This window comes from Pelophylax lessonae (assembly GCF_965119305.1).
Source record: "Pelophylax lessonae genome assembly, chromosome: 13".
In the NCBI taxonomy this organism is placed as follows: Eukaryota; Metazoa; Chordata; class Amphibia; order Anura; family Ranidae; genus Pelophylax; species Pelophylax lessonae.
Window position 1 is genome coordinate 132,588,132 of NC_138780.1, and position 17,348 is coordinate 132,605,479.

Below are 17,348 nucleotides of genomic sequence, written 5' to 3' on the forward strand. Positions count from 1 at the left end.
GGGGTGGTATATATTAGACGTAGATTGTATGTGCTGAGATCAGATTTTTGTTCACCCACGCGTTAAGAAAGTGTCAGATATAAGACTAACACAAAACATACGGTAACATATTAAAACAGCAGATCCTTATGTCTCTTTTCATATCATTCTCTTCAAAACAATACCTAAACTCATTTAGCAGTACATTAGGACCAAGTTTAGTTAAAATCAAAAACCTACAAATCAACAACAAACAAGTAGCATAACTTACAGCAAGTACGATATATCCCTTGTTCTGATTCTTCTTTTAGGAAAAATCTTCCCCCCGTTCTACACTCCCCCCCCCCCCCCCCACCGCCAACAGGAAAAGAAGGGAATAGTCGAGCTCCCTTGAAGAGAGCTCCTGACAACCCTTTAATTGTATTAACCCCTGCCCTGCATCAGAAGATTGTGTGTGTGTGTGTGTGGGGGGGGGGGGGGGAGGGGGATGGAGGAAGATTTCCCCTAAAGAAAGAATCAGCACAAGGGAGACATCATAATAAATATACGTTATTTCCAATGTGCGGATTTTAACTTTTTTTTTTTTTTTTTTTTATAATTTTTGATTTTAGGTAAACTTAGGCTTTAAAAACTGTAGATACTAAAAGATGACTATTTACTATATCTGTATATTCAATAATAATAATAAAAAAGTAGGAGAGAGTTAAAACTGCTGTCACCTTTTTATTTTACTATCTGTGATTTATTGGGAGCTTTCCCTTCACTTTTTTGTTGTGTAGACTCAATGGCAAATAATAGGATATTTTTCCAACGTGGGAAAAATGCCCTCTCAGGTCAGTTTCACACAGGTTTCAGCTTGTATAAGAGCAATGTGAAGAACGATCTTTGACAAAGCATTTGCAGAGCTTTTAGTAAGCTTTTAACCTCCCTGGCGGTATGATTCTTTTGGATTTTAGGTGCTGAAAGCGGTACCATTATTTTGCATGTAATTCTTGTGAATGAGCAGCCCAAACCAACTGTATACATTTATTATATATATTATATATATACATATATACGTATATATCTATATCTATAATGTATACAGTTGGTTTGGGCTGCTTATTCACAAGAATTACGTATATATATATATACATACATACACTGTGTATATATATATATATATATATATATATATATATATATATATACACACTGTATATATATATATATGTATTTACATAAAAAGTACAGTAAAACTGCAGGAAAGGGCACTGGGGGGCAATGTAATGTGATTTTTTTTTTATTTTGAATGGTATCAGTGTGTTTGGTGTGTTTTGCATTTGAATTTGCCGCCAGTTCCACCCCCCTGCGAACGTCACGTCGCCGGTGACGGAAGCCGGGGCTCGCAGACGATCGGGTAGGAAGCTCCGCCGCCGCATTCCGCCCGCATTCTTCGCTGGATCCCGGAGAAAAGGTAAGTAAAACCTCTACCAGGATCCAGCGATCTTCCTAGCGGTACCCCGAGTGTGGCTCGGGGTTACCGCTTTTGGCTCTAAAATCTAACCCCGAGTCACGCTCGGGAATACCGCTAGGAAGGTTAAAAGCTAAGTTCACCTTTAGAAAAAGTTACATGTTCCTCCCGTATTAAGGACGGAACATGTAACATGTTCCATCCCTTGAAATCCTCTCCTCCCTATCCCCCTCCCTGTGACAGCGACCAGGGGATCCTCTCCCCGCTGTCACAATTTAAAAACTGCGCAGCCATAAAGGACTCCACCCACATGGCTACGTCATTCATTCGTAGCGACCTGTGAATGAATGAACTACCATCGGTGACTGCTTGTAGTTCTCAATGAACTGCGAGGGGGCTGTAGCGCATCCTAGTAGTTCATTGATTCTTCCGGTAATTCAATAACTGCCTGCAGGTTTCGGAGGTATGGGCAGACAGTGTACTGAGGGTCTGCAGGAGCCTGGCATCAGCAGACAATGCTTTACAGGCTCCAGAATAAAAAAAAAATAATAATAAATGCAAAATAAATACATTTTACCTGCTAAAAGATGTGCATTTATTATTTCTTTTATTTTTCTTATAAAAGATGAACTTAGCTTTTAAAGTACCATTCAGCTTCAATTTGTAAATGTTGAATCCTAAAGGAGTGTTGATTGCCACTTTAACCAGTTCCAGAAAGTTTTACCCTTGTAATGACCAGGCCATTTTTTGCGATTCGGCACCGCGTTGCTTTAACGGACAATTGTGCAGTCTTGCGATGCTGTACCCAAATAAAATGAATGTCTTTTTTCCCCACAAATAGAGCTTTCTTTTGATGGTATTTGATCAGCTCTGCGGTTCTTATTTTTTGCGCTATAAACAAAAAAAATATTGACAATTCAAAAAGAATATATATATTTTTTTTACTTTCTGCTATAAAACATTCCCAAAAAAAAGTTAAAAAAATCAAATTTTTTCATCAATTTAGGCCAATATGTATTCCACTACATACTTTTGGTTAAAAAAAAATCCTAATAAGTGTATTTTGATTGGTTTGCGCAAAAGTTATAGCGTCTACAAACTATGGGATACATTTATGGACTTTTTTTTTTTTTTGGGGGACCAGTGACACCAATACAGTGATCAGTACTAAAAAAAAAAACTGCACTGTTACTGTAAAAATAACACTGGCAGGGAAGGGGTTAGCATTAGGGGTGATCAAGGGGTTAAGTGTGCTCCTATGGAATGCTTTCTAACTGTGTGGAGGATGGATATACTAGAGGAAAGGAAAGATCTCGGTTTCAGTTTAGCTGAAACACAAGATCTCGCTCTTCCTCTGACAGAACAGCGGTCTACCTTGTTTACACAGTCAGACGGCCGTTCTGTCATTCTCCTGCACAATCGCGGGTGGCTATCGCCGCAGCCGGACCCACTTATTGGCTCCCGCTGTATCTAAATCACATACCAATACGTGATTCTGCGCAGCCATGCCGCGGTACAGTATATATGCGGTGGGCGGTCTGGAAGTAGTTAAACAAGATACTAGCAGGCTTCAGAACTTCTTGAAGCTTGTTGAAAGCCAGCTAGCAGCTTGCTTAAAGTGGCAATCAACACTCCCATTAGGATCTGTGTTCAATGTTTAAAAACTTGAGCTGAATGGTACTTTATAAGCTTCAACAAAGCTTGCTGAAAGCTTTGCAAATGCTTTGTCAAAGCTTGTTGTTCACACTGTTCCTATACAAGCAGGAGCCCATGTGAAACTTAGGGCTCATTTACACTAGCTTCATTATAGGGCATTAGAAGCTTTTTTTTTAAAAAAAACACTCTGAATGCCATTCAAAGCGCCTGTCACCAAATAAAATAGTGAGCTTACAGTCTTGTTCACATGTTGTGTTTGCTTTGCTTCACTCTGCTTCAAAAATAATACCCCATGTCACTTTCTTGGTGAAGCGTCTCCAAAGCCTCCTAAGAAGTCTTTGACAATGCTCACTTACAGCACCTGAAGTTTTTGAGGGGCTTTTATTCAGCTTTAGCTTCGCTTTGTTATGGAGGTATTGGAGGTATGAGATATCCCAGGATGCACTGGGAAACCAACAAGGAAACCAGAAAGACATCATCAGCAGTCACTTTCGAATCATGCGTTTATATTCTGGCAGTTTCTGGTGAAGACATCACATCTGGTATGCAGCGTGGAGCAGCAGGATGTAGAAAAAAAAAAAACAACGGAATCCCCCTGGGGATGGGACTATGTAGGCAGCCACACTTCCAAATTAGGTAAAAAATTGTATGTTTATTAATTACATATAAAACAGGTCATTGGGTCGACATATACAAAAGATAGCGACCAAGAAAGTCATATTGAAATACAAGACATACAAGAAAATACATAGGTATAAAACCTAGATTACAATCATAAAACCACAAAAAAATGTGAAATGGTATACGGTGTGGGTCACCAGTATATTGTGAGCATGTGGAAATCCTCCAACCAGACGCGTTTCAGGCACAAACAACTTTCTTCAGTGGTAAATCAATGGAGTGATTTGATTTCCTAAACAGTATTGATAAAAGGGTAAGTAGCATCAAATTGGTCAATACATTCGTGGAGCAGCAGGAAGGTGAGCAGGGTTTGGACTGAAGCGGAGAAGCTATCAGGCGGCACATTTGGTAATACATAGAAACGCTATAGTGGAGGGTGAATGGGACTGGAGAGTAGGAATGAGCGGCAAAGGATCAGCAGAGCTGGGGGACCGGAGCAAGGGAAACTAGCGCAGCATGGGAGCAATATAGCAGGAGGTGAGCGGCGACCAGAGAGAGAGGGGGATCAGAAAGCCAGGGGATCAGCAGAGCTGGGGGTTACTACTAAGTGGGGGATCAGCAGAGCTGGGGGTTACTATTGAGTGGGGGGATCAGCAAAGCTGGGGGTTACTGCTGAGCGGGGGATCAGCAGAGCTGGGGGTTACTACTGAGTGGGGGGGGATCAGCAAAGCTGGGGGTTACTGCTGAGCGGGGGATCAGCAGAGCTGGGGGTTACTGCTGAGTGGGGGGATCAGCAAAGCTGGGGATTACTGCTGAGCGGGGGATCAGCAGAGCTGGGGGTTACTACTGAGTGGGGGGGATCAGCAAAGCTGGGGGTTACTGCTGAGCAGGGGATCAGCAGAGCTGGGGGTTACTGCTGAGTGGGGCATCGGCAGAGCTGGGGGTACTACTGAGCAGGGGATCTGCTGAACGGGGATAGCAATAAGCTAAGAATCTGCTGAACAGGGGTACTAATGAACTGAGGATCTGCTGCATAGGGGCACTACTGAGCTGGGGGTTCTACTTTGCCCCTTTTAAACAAATAGAAAATCAATACACACACAGGACATTTGCCAAACTAAATTAAAGCTTCAAAGAAGCATCAAAAAAGCATATTTAAGCGGTAGGTACTTAAATGTGTGTTAAAGTTTTAGTGTAAATGAGCCCTTACACAGTTATTACAAAAACAGGTGCACACTGGTGGCAACTCAAAATTTTGTACTTGCCCTCAATTTTATTCCCAGGTGTCAATAAAATCCTGCCAGTGGTTCTAACACCACTCTATCCAAATCCCAAAAGAATGTTTTGTCTTATATAGTTATACTTTAAATCTATTTATAAATACAACTAGAGTACTTATTATTTTCTTTGCACATGGTTGGGTATTCTTTGCAAAATATATTTTCACCTCATTCACTAAACTAAGGGAAAATTCCCCTACAATGTGAATAGCCTATGTATCTTTAGTAAATGAACCCTGTTAGGGCACAGTAAAATAAAATGCCCCTATGACATAGGCAATCAGCACAATTAGAGTGAATTACCCCCCAAACAGGAACGCAGTAATAAAAAACTGTACAGAAGTTCTAACCCCTCATTAAAGAAAAAGTTTTGTGATGTTGTGTGGCAGTGTGCTGCTTGGAGCCAGGCTGGGTATTAGAAGCGGCAGGTTTAGCATAGTGCTGCAGTGTGCACTTTGTTCAGTCCTCCAATCCGGGGCTGTCCTGGTGACCACAGGGATGTTGTGATGACATGGAGCCAGTGGCGTAGCGTGGGTTGTCAGCACCCGGGGCAAGGCAAGTCATTTGCGCCCCCTAACCCGCGGGATTTTAGCACTCGAGTCTCTTCCACTAGATTAGTTAAAGAAACCCTTACCCCCTAAGCACATGTATTGTTTGTTATGAAAATACTGATGTAATTAAAGTAAAATGCATCTAAATACAAGTTTGAATGACCAGCGTGCCCCCTTTCAATGCAGAATGACCAGCATGCCCCCTTTCAATGCAGAGAGACCAGCGTGCCCTCTTTCAATGCAGAATGACCAGCAAGCCCCCTTTCAATGCAGAGAGACCAGCGTGCCCCCATTCAATGCAGAGTGACCAGCGTGCCCCCTTTCAATGCAGAGTGACCAGCGTGCCCCCTTTCAATGCAGAATGACCAGCGTGCCCCCTTTCAATGCGGAATGTCCAGCGTGCCCCCTTTCACTGCAGAATGACCAGCGTGCCCCCTTTCAATGCAGAGAGACCAGCATTACCCCTTTCAATGCAGAATGACCAGCGTGCCCCCTTTCAATGCAGAATGACCAGCGTGCCCCCTTTCAATGCAGAATGACCAGCGTGCCCCTTTCAATGCAGAGAGACCAACGTGCTCCCATTCAATGCAGAGAGACCAGTGTGCCCCCTTTCAATGCAGAGTGACAAGTGTGCCCCCATTCAATGCAGAGAGACCAGCGTGCCCCCTTTCAATGCAGAGTGACCAGCGTGCCCCCTTCCAATGCAGAGTGACCAGCGTGCCCCCTTTCAATGCAGAATGACCAGCGTGCACCCTTTCAAAGCAGAGAGACCAGCGTGCCCCCTTTCAAAGCAGAGAGATCATCGTGCCCCTTTCAATGCAGAGAGATTATCGTGCCCCCTTTCAATGCAGAGTGACCAGCATGCCCCCTTTCAATGCAGAATGACCAGCGTGCCCCCTTTCAATGCAGAATGACCAGCGTGCCCCCTTTCAATGCAGAGAGACCAACATGCTCCCATTCAATGTAGAGAGACCAGCGTGCCCCCTTTCAATGCATCGTGACAAGTGTGCCCCCATTCAATGCAGAGAGACCAGCGTGCCCCCTTCCAATGCAGAGTGACCAGCGTGCCCCCTTCCAATGCAGAGTGACCAGCATGCCCCCTTTCAATGCAGAATGACCAGTGTGCCCCCTTTCAATGCAGAATGACCAGCGTGCCCCTTTTCAAAGCAGAGAGACCAGCGTGCCCCCTTTCAATGCAGAATGACCAGCGTGCCCCCTTTCAATGCAGAATGACCAGCGTGCCCCCTTTCAATGCAGAATAACCAGCGTGCCCCCTTTCAATGCAGATAGACTTACCTGCAGTGGCCGCTTCTCCTCAGTTCCCCACGTCTCCTCGAGTCCTCCCACCCCCTCCTCGGCCAATGGCATGCATTCGCCTTTCGGCCAATCAGGAGGAGGATCCATGTGACAATAGCAAATTTTCATTCGCTATTGTCACACAATGGGTGGGCTCGGGGCGCACTGCTCTGCGCCCCGGGTCCACACTTTTTTGAGGCCTATTAGAGCCTCTGGCTCTAATCAGGTGATTAAAAAAAAAAACCCACTCTGTGACAGCGCCATGCTGCTGACTCACTCGCTGCTAAACTGACTGAGCAGTGAGGAGAGGCAGCATAGGCGGGGCTTGGCTTGCAACGCCACCACACCCTACACCAATGGACAGGTGAGGCACAGTCCAGCCCCGCCCCACCCGCCATTTTCAGCCATAGGGCGGCCGCACTGGACATCTCCCAGCCTAAAGATGGAGGCAGGCGCAGACAGTGTGTGAACTGTGTATGTCAGAGTCAGACAGACAGAGTGACACTGTGGATGCGCCCCCCCAGATGTTGCACCCGGTGCGGCTGGCCCCCCCTGCACCCCCCACGCTACGCCACTGCATGGAGCACAAGGAAGGGAAGCCAAACCTCCTGGAGACCGCTAACTTCTGCTCCAAACTCTTCTTTTGAGTACTGGATAACCTTGGATGAAGCTCCCTGATCCATGGATGGCCGTCAGTGAAAGGCAATCCATTACCCGTTGGAGCCAGTCTAATCACTAGTGCAGGATTGGTACAGGCGTTCTGACAATTCCTTTCTGGTAAGCAGCCACCCAATTTCTGATTTTGTTTACGTGGGGTTGCAAGATCATGTGAATTCACCTAATGGGAAGGAATTGCCTGTTGAACTTCACATTGAGGACTTCATTTATATCACATTGCTCACTAGAGACTTTTATATATTTTTATCTTTTTGCATGTCACTTTTTTGGCACCATTTATTGTTTACTTTTTCATAAGTTTGTGATTTATTGATAGCTATTTTAGAACATATTTTTATATAGGTTTGGATTATGATTTTCCTATTTATCACAATCGTATATACAATATATATACTTTGAGCCCACTAGTTTATTTTCACACTTTCATTTTTCTCCTAATGTTCAAGGAGTTCTAGTTGCTGCCTACTTGCTTTTGGGTTAGCACATCCTTTTCATCACTTACTTTAAAGAAAAGGTTTTGTCTTTGTGTATACCATTAAATGGCCCGAGATAATTCCTGGAAGCAGTCTTCATTCATACGCAGTTTCTAAAATCATCAGGGTTGTTTTCCTGTAACTCATGATTAGCCATTGCTTGCACCATTGTCCTTCGCTTCATCCTTTTCTTTTGCAGGACATTCCCGATGGCCAAAACTCCAAGGATAGCAATTGGCACTGTGGACTCTTGCATGTCTTCTGTAAAGAACGCCATTTAGTCGCTAGTACCTGTGCCAGCAGCACTAAGGTCGTTGGTTCAAATCCCAACCACGACACTACCTGCCTAGAGTCTGCATGTTCTCCCTGCGCCTGCATGGGTTTCCTCCGGGTACTTCGGTTTCCTTCCACACTCAAAAGACATGCTTGTAGGTTAATTGGGCTCCTGTCTAAAATGGCCTTAGTATGCGAGTATGAATGTGGGTTAGGCACCTTAGATTGTGAGCTCCTTGAGGGTAAGGGACTGTTGTGAATGTACAATTATATATGTGTAAAGCGCTGCATACATTTACGGTGCTTTTTAAGTACCTATAATAAATACATTTTAAAGATTTGAACATTGGATATGAAAGAAGCTACTTGTGAAGGCAGAAGGATCTACGAAAATGCGGCGACACTCTGAACTTTTATGGCGTGGCAAGCAGGGGGGTCATGCATACATTACATCACTTCTGATTCCCTGCTGCTACGTGCTGTAGCTACGCACATGGGAAGTTGTATAGAATTTTATGAGAATTTTCGTAAAAATAGTAGCACTCCCGCATTCAATACGAGAATAGCATGCAAAGAAATTCGAATGATCCTTCGTCTGATTTTCTCATGTGTTTACCAGGCTTAAGTTTCTTTCTTCTTTTGGCCTTCAGTGAAGCAGGCACATCGTCACAGCCCAACATATATCCTATTTAGCAAAGTGCTTTGCAGCATCTAACATAAGGGGCACAATTAAATCTGTAAGCCATAATTAGACCAGCAGGGATTAGTACAGCAAGACTCTCAGACTGTTCACTCAACAAATCCTCTGCTTTGTGTCTTCTACAGCCAAAAGGAAGATCAAAATCAGCTCCCTAAATCACAGTTACTCCCCGGAATACCAATGCAGCTGTCCTACCTGTGATGTGAAAAAGGGAGGCAAGCCAAATAGGGAGAGATAAAGGTAATTTCTTCTAATACTTGCATACCTTGATCCTACGTGTAGCAAAATTCTTGCTACACATCACATACCCCATAATAAGGACCACCTTTCATTTTAACTATTTTACTTTATTCAGTCAGTTTTCTTTCTTTTGATCTCTTGTTTATTGTTCTACTTTTCTCCTTTAAATGTTTTCATGGTTGATACTACTGGTGATCATTCTTTAGGCAGTTTACACTTTGTTTTGCTGAAGTGTCAAATCTTCAACTTTGATGCATGATTTTAGAGGTGATAATACCATTAGGTTGGGCTCATACTTATGTGAATTGGATGTGGGTTTCCCCGCATCCAATCCGCATGACACGGGAGTGTGACCGGGTCTCAATGGAGCAGGGCCACACACCACTGGGGTGGCCACCTTCCACATTTGGAAAGGGTCCTGTGCATCTTTGGCTCCAAATCAGGTGCAAATTCAGGCAGAAATTCGGACCTGATTTACACATGAATCGTCGAATAGGGACGCACCGGACCCCCTGCTGTGACCCGCATGTGTGAACCCGGCCTTAATCTTTCTGTTATTTATGATAAGGATATCAAACAAGCTAGATATGCCTATGTTTAGACACCATGTCCAGCTTTTAAGTGGCAGTGCTTTGGGCTAGTGATAGGGCATTCAGAGAGCACAGAGGAAGCAGGTTTTTTCCCAATTTATCCTGGAATACCGATATTTGGAAAGGCTAGCATGTAGATTTAAGCTTTAGCTACAAGTATCAGATTGATTTCTGTTATTCAGAGCTATGTTCCGTATACTGGGCATGGTATTATAAGTCTACTTTGATATGAGGTTCTCAAAAACCAAAGCAGGATGATTAAGGTTGCTTTTGGACACAATGGCATCCACCAGTCCACCATTAGATTCAAGGTGATAGTTTATAAGAGGTGTGTGTGTGGGGAAGTGGGGTGCACAGAGGACCTCCATGATCCACCCTTTGGCTGTCTTGAGTGAGGATTTGAACTTTATCTGTATTTGAAGAAACTTTGAAAAATGTTGGCATCTTAGGGTCTACAGTGGCACAAGAGTGTATTAAATGGACTAACTAATATAAATATGACCATGTCTTAAGTGAAAGTTTTGCAGAGAATATATTGTAAAAGGTCTTTCTGAATTATTAGTTTTAATAACAACTCTAGTAATGCTCAAATACGATTTCACAATCATTATGCTTTTTTTCTTCTTTTTAATTTTCTACAGCATTATTTATATACAGTTTACTATAACTAGCAAAACAAATCATATGACTAGCTCGGTAGTATGTAGGAGGTAATCTGTTTTGAGGTAATAATAATATTACTAGTAATAGAATATTCATAGAAATCAATGTTCCTCAGGACATCTAGTCTAGGGAGAAAGGGGAATGGATGTTAATGGATTAGTGGGGAGCTAAATAATAGATATGATTTTTGGTGTAGTGGGATATAAGATAAGGAGGAAGGGAAAGAGGCAGAAGGATAGAGTGAAAATAAGAAGGGAAGAGAAGAGAGAAAAAATAAATAAAAATGGGAAAGGGAGAATGTGGCAACAATGAGGGCAAGAACGTAAAGTATTACTAAACCCACAACAGTAAAATCAGTCTGTATATGCAGAAAAGCATGCATGCTATACTTACTGTGGAACCTAAGGGGTTTATAATCCGCATTTTGTAAAAAGGCTGTTTGATTCTGTCTTCTCTAGTCCTCCTCTTCTTCCACTGTCCCCAAACCATCATCCGCATTGTGTAAAAAGGTTGTTTGATTCTGTCTTCTCTAGTCCTCCTCTTCTTCCACTGTCCCCAAACCATCTCCTCATAGTACAGAGCCTTTGAAGTCACTCTGCACATGCTCAATTTGGGGTGTATTGCTAAAGAGGTTTTTTTTTTCTTGTGAGGGTGCATGTGATCAGCACAGGGCCAATCAGTACTGTCCTGACAGAGGGTCAGGGGTCTTGCAGCCTCATAGAGGACAGTCAGAGGAGAATGAAAACTCCTCCTATAAGCTTTAACCAGACACTGTTAGAAGTCACAAGACTTCTATATACTGCTGATGAGAAAACGTATTTGGCAGTTTATATTTACTAAAATAATTGCAGTTCCATGTTCCGATTACTGTGGAAGACCAGATACAATGAATGCAGGGTCCTGTGTTTAGTAACATTTTAAGGGGAAAGTACACTGCAATTGGTCCAAGATGTTGTAGCTCAAGAAATTGAGGTTTCCAATTTCTAGGAGCAGGGTTTTTTCAGCTGGAACTTGGTGGAACTATGTCCCACCACCTCTGGCTCAGGCTTTCTGCTCCCTGCTCACCACTATTACTTGTAAACACAGAACTATGGCTTCTGTGTTTACATGTGACAGCCTCCCTCCCAATGGCTCCCACAGATCTAATCTCCTGAGCCTCTGAGTGAAGGATGGGGACAAGGGAGATGAATGATCTCCCTGCAATGAGACCGGCAGAGCCATCTGTGTGCAGGGAGGTACTAGAGACGGCTGGGTGCTTCAGCTTAACACAGCCACACAAGTAAGATATGTAGAAGATGTGGAGCTTTTAAGAAGGGAGGAAGAAGATGGGGGCAGTGGAGAGAAGAGTTGCATGCAGAGGTCATAGCTGAAGAGGGATGAAAGTCAGATGAGAATAGGGGATGCAAAGGTAAACAGCTGTGGAAGGTGGCTGAACTTGGCACTCTATGAGCAGCGGACCCCTGAACTTTGCACTCTGCATGCAGCGCACCCCTGAAATTTGCACTCTGTATGCAGCGCACCCCTGAAATCTGTACACTATGTGTAACGCTCCCAAACTCTTCACTCTGTATGTAATGCATTCCTGGTATTTATTACCTCTTTAAGACTCTTCCATTGTTAGTGAAATTTGACAAAACCCACTATTTGATGCGGTTTGAAGGATGTGGGGGGGGGGGGGGGGGGGGAGTGGAGTTTTTGGGGGGCCGTAGTTGAGTTCCTGCACCTATTTTCTGAGGAAAAAAAGCCCTGGCTAGGAGGGAGTAGTCGAAGTGATCCAGTTTTCCCAGATTATAAAGAGTTTGGGCAGCTGGTCACCAAGAGTGGTAGACATATTCCCAAAAGTCATGCAGAGGTTAACATGGGATTTGTTCTTTTAAAGGAATAGTCTTTTTTTTCCAGGCTCTGGCAATCGTCTGCTTTGTAGCAGCAGAGACATGAGTAAGTAGGCAGAGGTATAATCCATTGGTTTCTTTTTCTTTTTTTTTTTTTTTTAAGTGCTTTCACAAGGTTCTTTTGGATAGGTATGTTCAGAAGAGTGTAGATTAATTGGTAGGTATGTTACCAGAAATCTACAAACACACAGTTTATCATAGTAACCTGCAACATCTAAACCTGTAATGGCTGGAGCTTGCCTGAATAATAAGATCAATGGTTTAATGCATAGGGGAGATTGCATTATAATAATGCACATAATGCATTAATGCAAAGGGGAGAGGAGACATCTCTGTCTAGTTCCTCTGAAGATGGAGAAGTTTCAAAACTGTAATGTTAAAAAATAAATGACATGCCATTCTTCGTTTTAATAAAAACTTCACTTAATTAACAAAAAGTGTCCCTGCAACAAGCTATCAGTATGCCCCCAGTGTATTATATTGTACTTTTTAAAAATCGGACTGTTAGAGTGTTTCAGCTACACAGCCTTCCTAAGGCCAGCCCAGCCTTTATGTCTTCCCTGTTCCTGTACCAGTGAGAAGGGATTTACATTTCTTCAAGAGGAAAATAAGGGCATGATTTGTGTCAGGTTCCCTTCACACCTGTTTTCCTTCCACATTATGAAAATATTGTGTGAGCACCAGAGGATGCAAAAGTGACCATTCAAATTAAATTCAAATTGTATCACAAGCCCTGCACTGCCCAAGAAAAGGGTATGATTTCCTGAAATGGCAAAGGGTTATGCTGTGTCGCTATTTTAAAAACAATTTGTTGCGGAGTGCTTCAAAATTCTGCTCTCTGTTTCTAAACTTATACGAGTTTTGCTCTAAAATAGTCTTTCTAAAACTTTTTAACTTGAAATACCCTTTTGATCACAGGGAACCCCTGCCACTAACTACTATATCTACAGCATCACTAGTGACGGTCAAGTGGAAGAATGTTTCATACACTTAAGGTCAGTAGGAAGAATCCCTTACCTTAGGCCCATTTCATACTGATTGGGTCCGTCTGTCAGCTTTTCAGCCAAACCAGATCGGACCATCCATAGCTCTCTATGGAGCGGCGGCATCCGATCCGGTCTGCTAAAAACAGACGGATGGGGAACCATTCACCATCTGTCTGGCAGTTCGAATCGGATGACAGTCGGATGAAAACAGACAGGCAGTCAGTTTCCATTTGACTGCCCCAAAGAGAAGAGCGGGCTGTGTCCGTGTCCACTCTGCATAGTGGAGCGGACACGGACCTGTCACCTGCTTGATCAGCAGGGATCAGCAGACAGATCAGCTTGGATAGTTCTGGTTTGGGGATTGTGCTACTCGCCATACCAGATGGATCCAAGTTCAAAGGAGTTCCAATTAGCCCTTTTGGGGCTGAGGCGTTTTCTGACCTTCCTATCATAAGAGGGTCATGGCTGTTTGGTAAGCCTTTTTAGATACCATTGAGTGGTGGATTCCATATTTTGCCTTCAAGCCACTTTTACCACCTATCTGCTACTTGAGTGGAAAACTGTCACTTCACGGTCTTTGTTGGATCTGTATTCACATATTTGCCACAATTGGGACTTTCTTCAGTCGGTATCAGTTTTGTTATATATTCTCATGAATTTAGGGCTACCGCAAGATGTTGTATTATCACTTATTGGACTATGTTAATATCGCATGGTATGTTTGCAGCTTTCCCATACTTATTTTCTTTGCAGTTCAGTGGTTTACATTTTTTCTTGATAATTTAGATTATTGAAATGCAAAGTTTTATGGCAAAAAAACAAACCATCATGCCGGATTTTTTGAGCCTAAACAATCAATTTTCTAAACATTAGTAGTGCACATCATGGGGGTGCACAGCAGGGCACATCATGGGGCACACAGTAAGGCACTTCATGGGGCACAGAGCACATCATGGGGCACACAGCTGGGCATGGGGCACATCATGGGGCACACAGTACGGCATTAGGCACAACACAGGGAACACAGTACCTGAGTACCTGTGAGTATCTGTGAGTACCTGAGTATCTGTGAGTATCTGTGAGTACCTGAGTATCTGTGAGTACCGAGTATCTGTGAGTACCTGAGTATCTGTGAGTACCTGTGAGTACCTGAGTACCTGTGAGTACCTGAGTACCTGAGTACCTGTGAGTACCTGAGTATCTGGGAGTACCTGTGAGTACCTGAGTATCTGGGAGTACCTGTGAGTACCTGAGTATCTGGGAGTACCTGAGTATCTGTGAGTACCTGAGTATCTGTGAGTACCTGAGTATCTGTGAGTACCTGAGTATCTGGGAGTACCTGTTACTACCTGAGCGTTGTGCGTCTGACCGGGCTGTGCGACTCGGGGTTGTGCGTCTGACCGGGCTGTGCGACTCGGGGTTGTGCGTCTGACCGGGCTGTGCGATCGGGGTTGTGCGTCTGACCGGGCTGTGCGACTCAGTGTTGTGCGTCTGACCGGGCTGTGCGACTCAGTGTTGTGCGTCTGACCGGGCTGTGCGACTCGGGGTTGTGCGTCTGACCGGGCTGTGCGACTCGGTGTTGTGCGTCTGACCGGGCTGTGCGACTCAGCATTGTGCGTCTGACCGGGCTGTGCGACTCAGCGTGGTGCGTCTGACCGGGCTGTGCGACTCAGTGTTGTGCGTCTGACCGGGCTGTGCGACTTGGTGTTGTGCGTCTGACCAGGCTGTGCGACTCAGCGTTGTGCGTCTGACCGGGCTGTGCGACTCGGTGTTGTGCGTCTGACCGGGCTGTGCGACTTAGTGTTGTGCGTCTGACCGGGCTGTGCGACTTAGTGTTGTGCGTCTGACCGGGCTGTGCGACTTAGTGTTGTGCGTCTGACCGGGCTGTGCGACTTAGTGTTGTGCGTCTGACTGGGCTGTGCGACTTAGTGTTGTGCGTCTGACCGGGCTGTGCGACTGAGGGTTGTGCGTCTGACCGGGCGGTGCGACTCAGTGTTGTGCGTCTGACCTGGCTGTGAGATTGTGAGTGTTGTGCAACTGAGTGTCAAGTGAGTGTAGCGGAATACCAGAGGGTGAGAAGGTAGAGTTAGGAAGCCAGGAAATAGCCACATAGGATAGGCTTAAATTGCTGAATCCCCATTAGATTAGATAGTAGGTACAATGCCCGGCGGGTGTGGAGATGCGACTCGGTGTACATCTTGTGATATGTATGCGTTCCTCGGTCATGTGATCGAAGGCGAATACAAATGTGCAAAATGTGAGCACGTTGCTTCCCTGGAAGCTCAGGTCCTGAATCTAGGGAAGCAGCTGGCAACACTGAGACGAATGTCCATGCCGGAGGAGAGCCAGGATTGTACCAATCAGGTGCAGGCAGGGGTCTGCACAGAGGTGGGCGGAGTATCGGAGGTGCAGGCATCAGAGCAGAGTAGAGGGGTGACAGTTAGGAGGGGTAGAAGGGGACAAGGCAAGGAGGCTGATCCTGGGCTGGAGCACCCCAATAGATACGCCCCGTTGTGTGATGTTGGGGAAACCAGTCAGGGACCAGCATTGCTGGAGCAGAGCGACGCCCCTAGCTGCCAGGGGAAGAACTCCTCCAGTGAGGCTGGGAGAAAGGGAAAGGAAAGACAGGTGCTGGTGGTAGGGGACTCAATTATTAGAAGGGCAGACAGTGTAATCTGTGACATAGACCGTGTGCGCCGAACAGTCTGTTGTTTGCCGGGCGCTCGGGTTCGGCACATAGCGGATCGGGTGGACAGATTATTGGGTGGGGCTGGGGAAGACCCAGCTGTCATGGTACACGTGGGTACCAATGACATAGGCAGAGGAAGACGGAGAGTCCTAAACGATTTCAGGGACTTAGGCGCTAAGTTGAGGACTAGGACCTCCAAGGTAATATTTTCCGAAATACTACCTGTACCTCGAGCCACACCAGAGAGGCAGCGGGAGATTAGGGAAGTTAACGAGTGGCTGAGGAGCTGGTGTAGTAAGGAGGGTTTCGGGTTCCTGGAGAACTGGGCCGACTTCTCAGTCGGTCACCGGCTCTTTGGTTGGGACGGATTGCACCTAAATGGGGTGGGTGCAGCCGTACTGGGTGCGAGGATGGCCAAAGAGTTAGAGGGGCTTTTAAACTAGGGAATGGGGGGGAGGGTACAGATGTAGAATTAGCCAGTGGAAAGCAAGTTTCAGAGGTCAGAAATGGGGGCATTAGCGGTAGGGTGTGCGGAGCTCCTATACCCAGGGTGGGTACGGGGAAAAATCAAGAGAGCAGCCTAAAAACATCAAAAGAGGATAAATATAACCGATCAAAATTACGAGGTTTGTATACCAATGCCAGAAGCCTGGCCAACAAGATGGGAGAGCTGGAGCTGCTGATGTTTGAGGAGGACTTAGATTTTGTGGGGATAACAGAGACTTGGTTTGACAGCTCTCATGACTGGATGGCGTCCATTCAGGGGTATTCCCTTTATCGCAGAGATAGAGAAAGTAAAAAAGGGGGAGGGGTATGTTTGTATATTAAGAACAGTATACAGGTAAATATGAGGGATGATATTAATAATGGAGCTATGGACGAGGCAGAATCCCTATGGGTAGAGCTTCAAAGGGAAGGCACGGCGGGGAAGGTAATATTGGGCGTATGCTATAGGCCCCCCAACCAGAGGGAGGAGGGTGAGGCGGACCTCATGTTACAGATAGGATTGGCAGCAAGGATGGGAAATGTCATTATAATGGGGGACTTTAATTATCCAGATATAGACTGGGCAGAAGGAACCGCACACTCAGCCAAGGCTCGGCAGTTCCTAAATGTTTTGCAGGACAATTTCATGGGTCAGATGGTGAATGCACCGACAAGAAGCAATGCGGTACTTGACCTACTGATTACCAACAATACAGACCTGCTCACGGATATAGAAATACGGGAAAACTTAGGGAGCAGTGACCATAGGTCAATTGGTTTCAGTATTAATTACAGTAATAGGAAACACAAGGGTAATATAAGGACGCTGAATTTCACAAGAG

At 44.9% G+C, this 17,348-nt stretch overlaps 1 protein-coding gene across 1 annotated transcript in view; it reads left to right on the forward strand.

Moving 5' to 3' along the window:
- Window positions 1–9,078: 9,078 nt before the first annotated feature.
- LOC309543383 (photoreceptor outer segment membrane glycoprotein 2-like) overlaps window positions 9,079–17,348 on the forward strand; it is a 43,073-nt gene continuing 34,803 nt past the window's right edge. The window contains exon 1 of the mRNA XM_082242857.1: window positions 9,079–9,200. The gene's annotated coding sequence lies outside the window, so the exon portion shown is untranslated. The remainder of the gene's footprint in view (window positions 9,201–17,348) is intronic.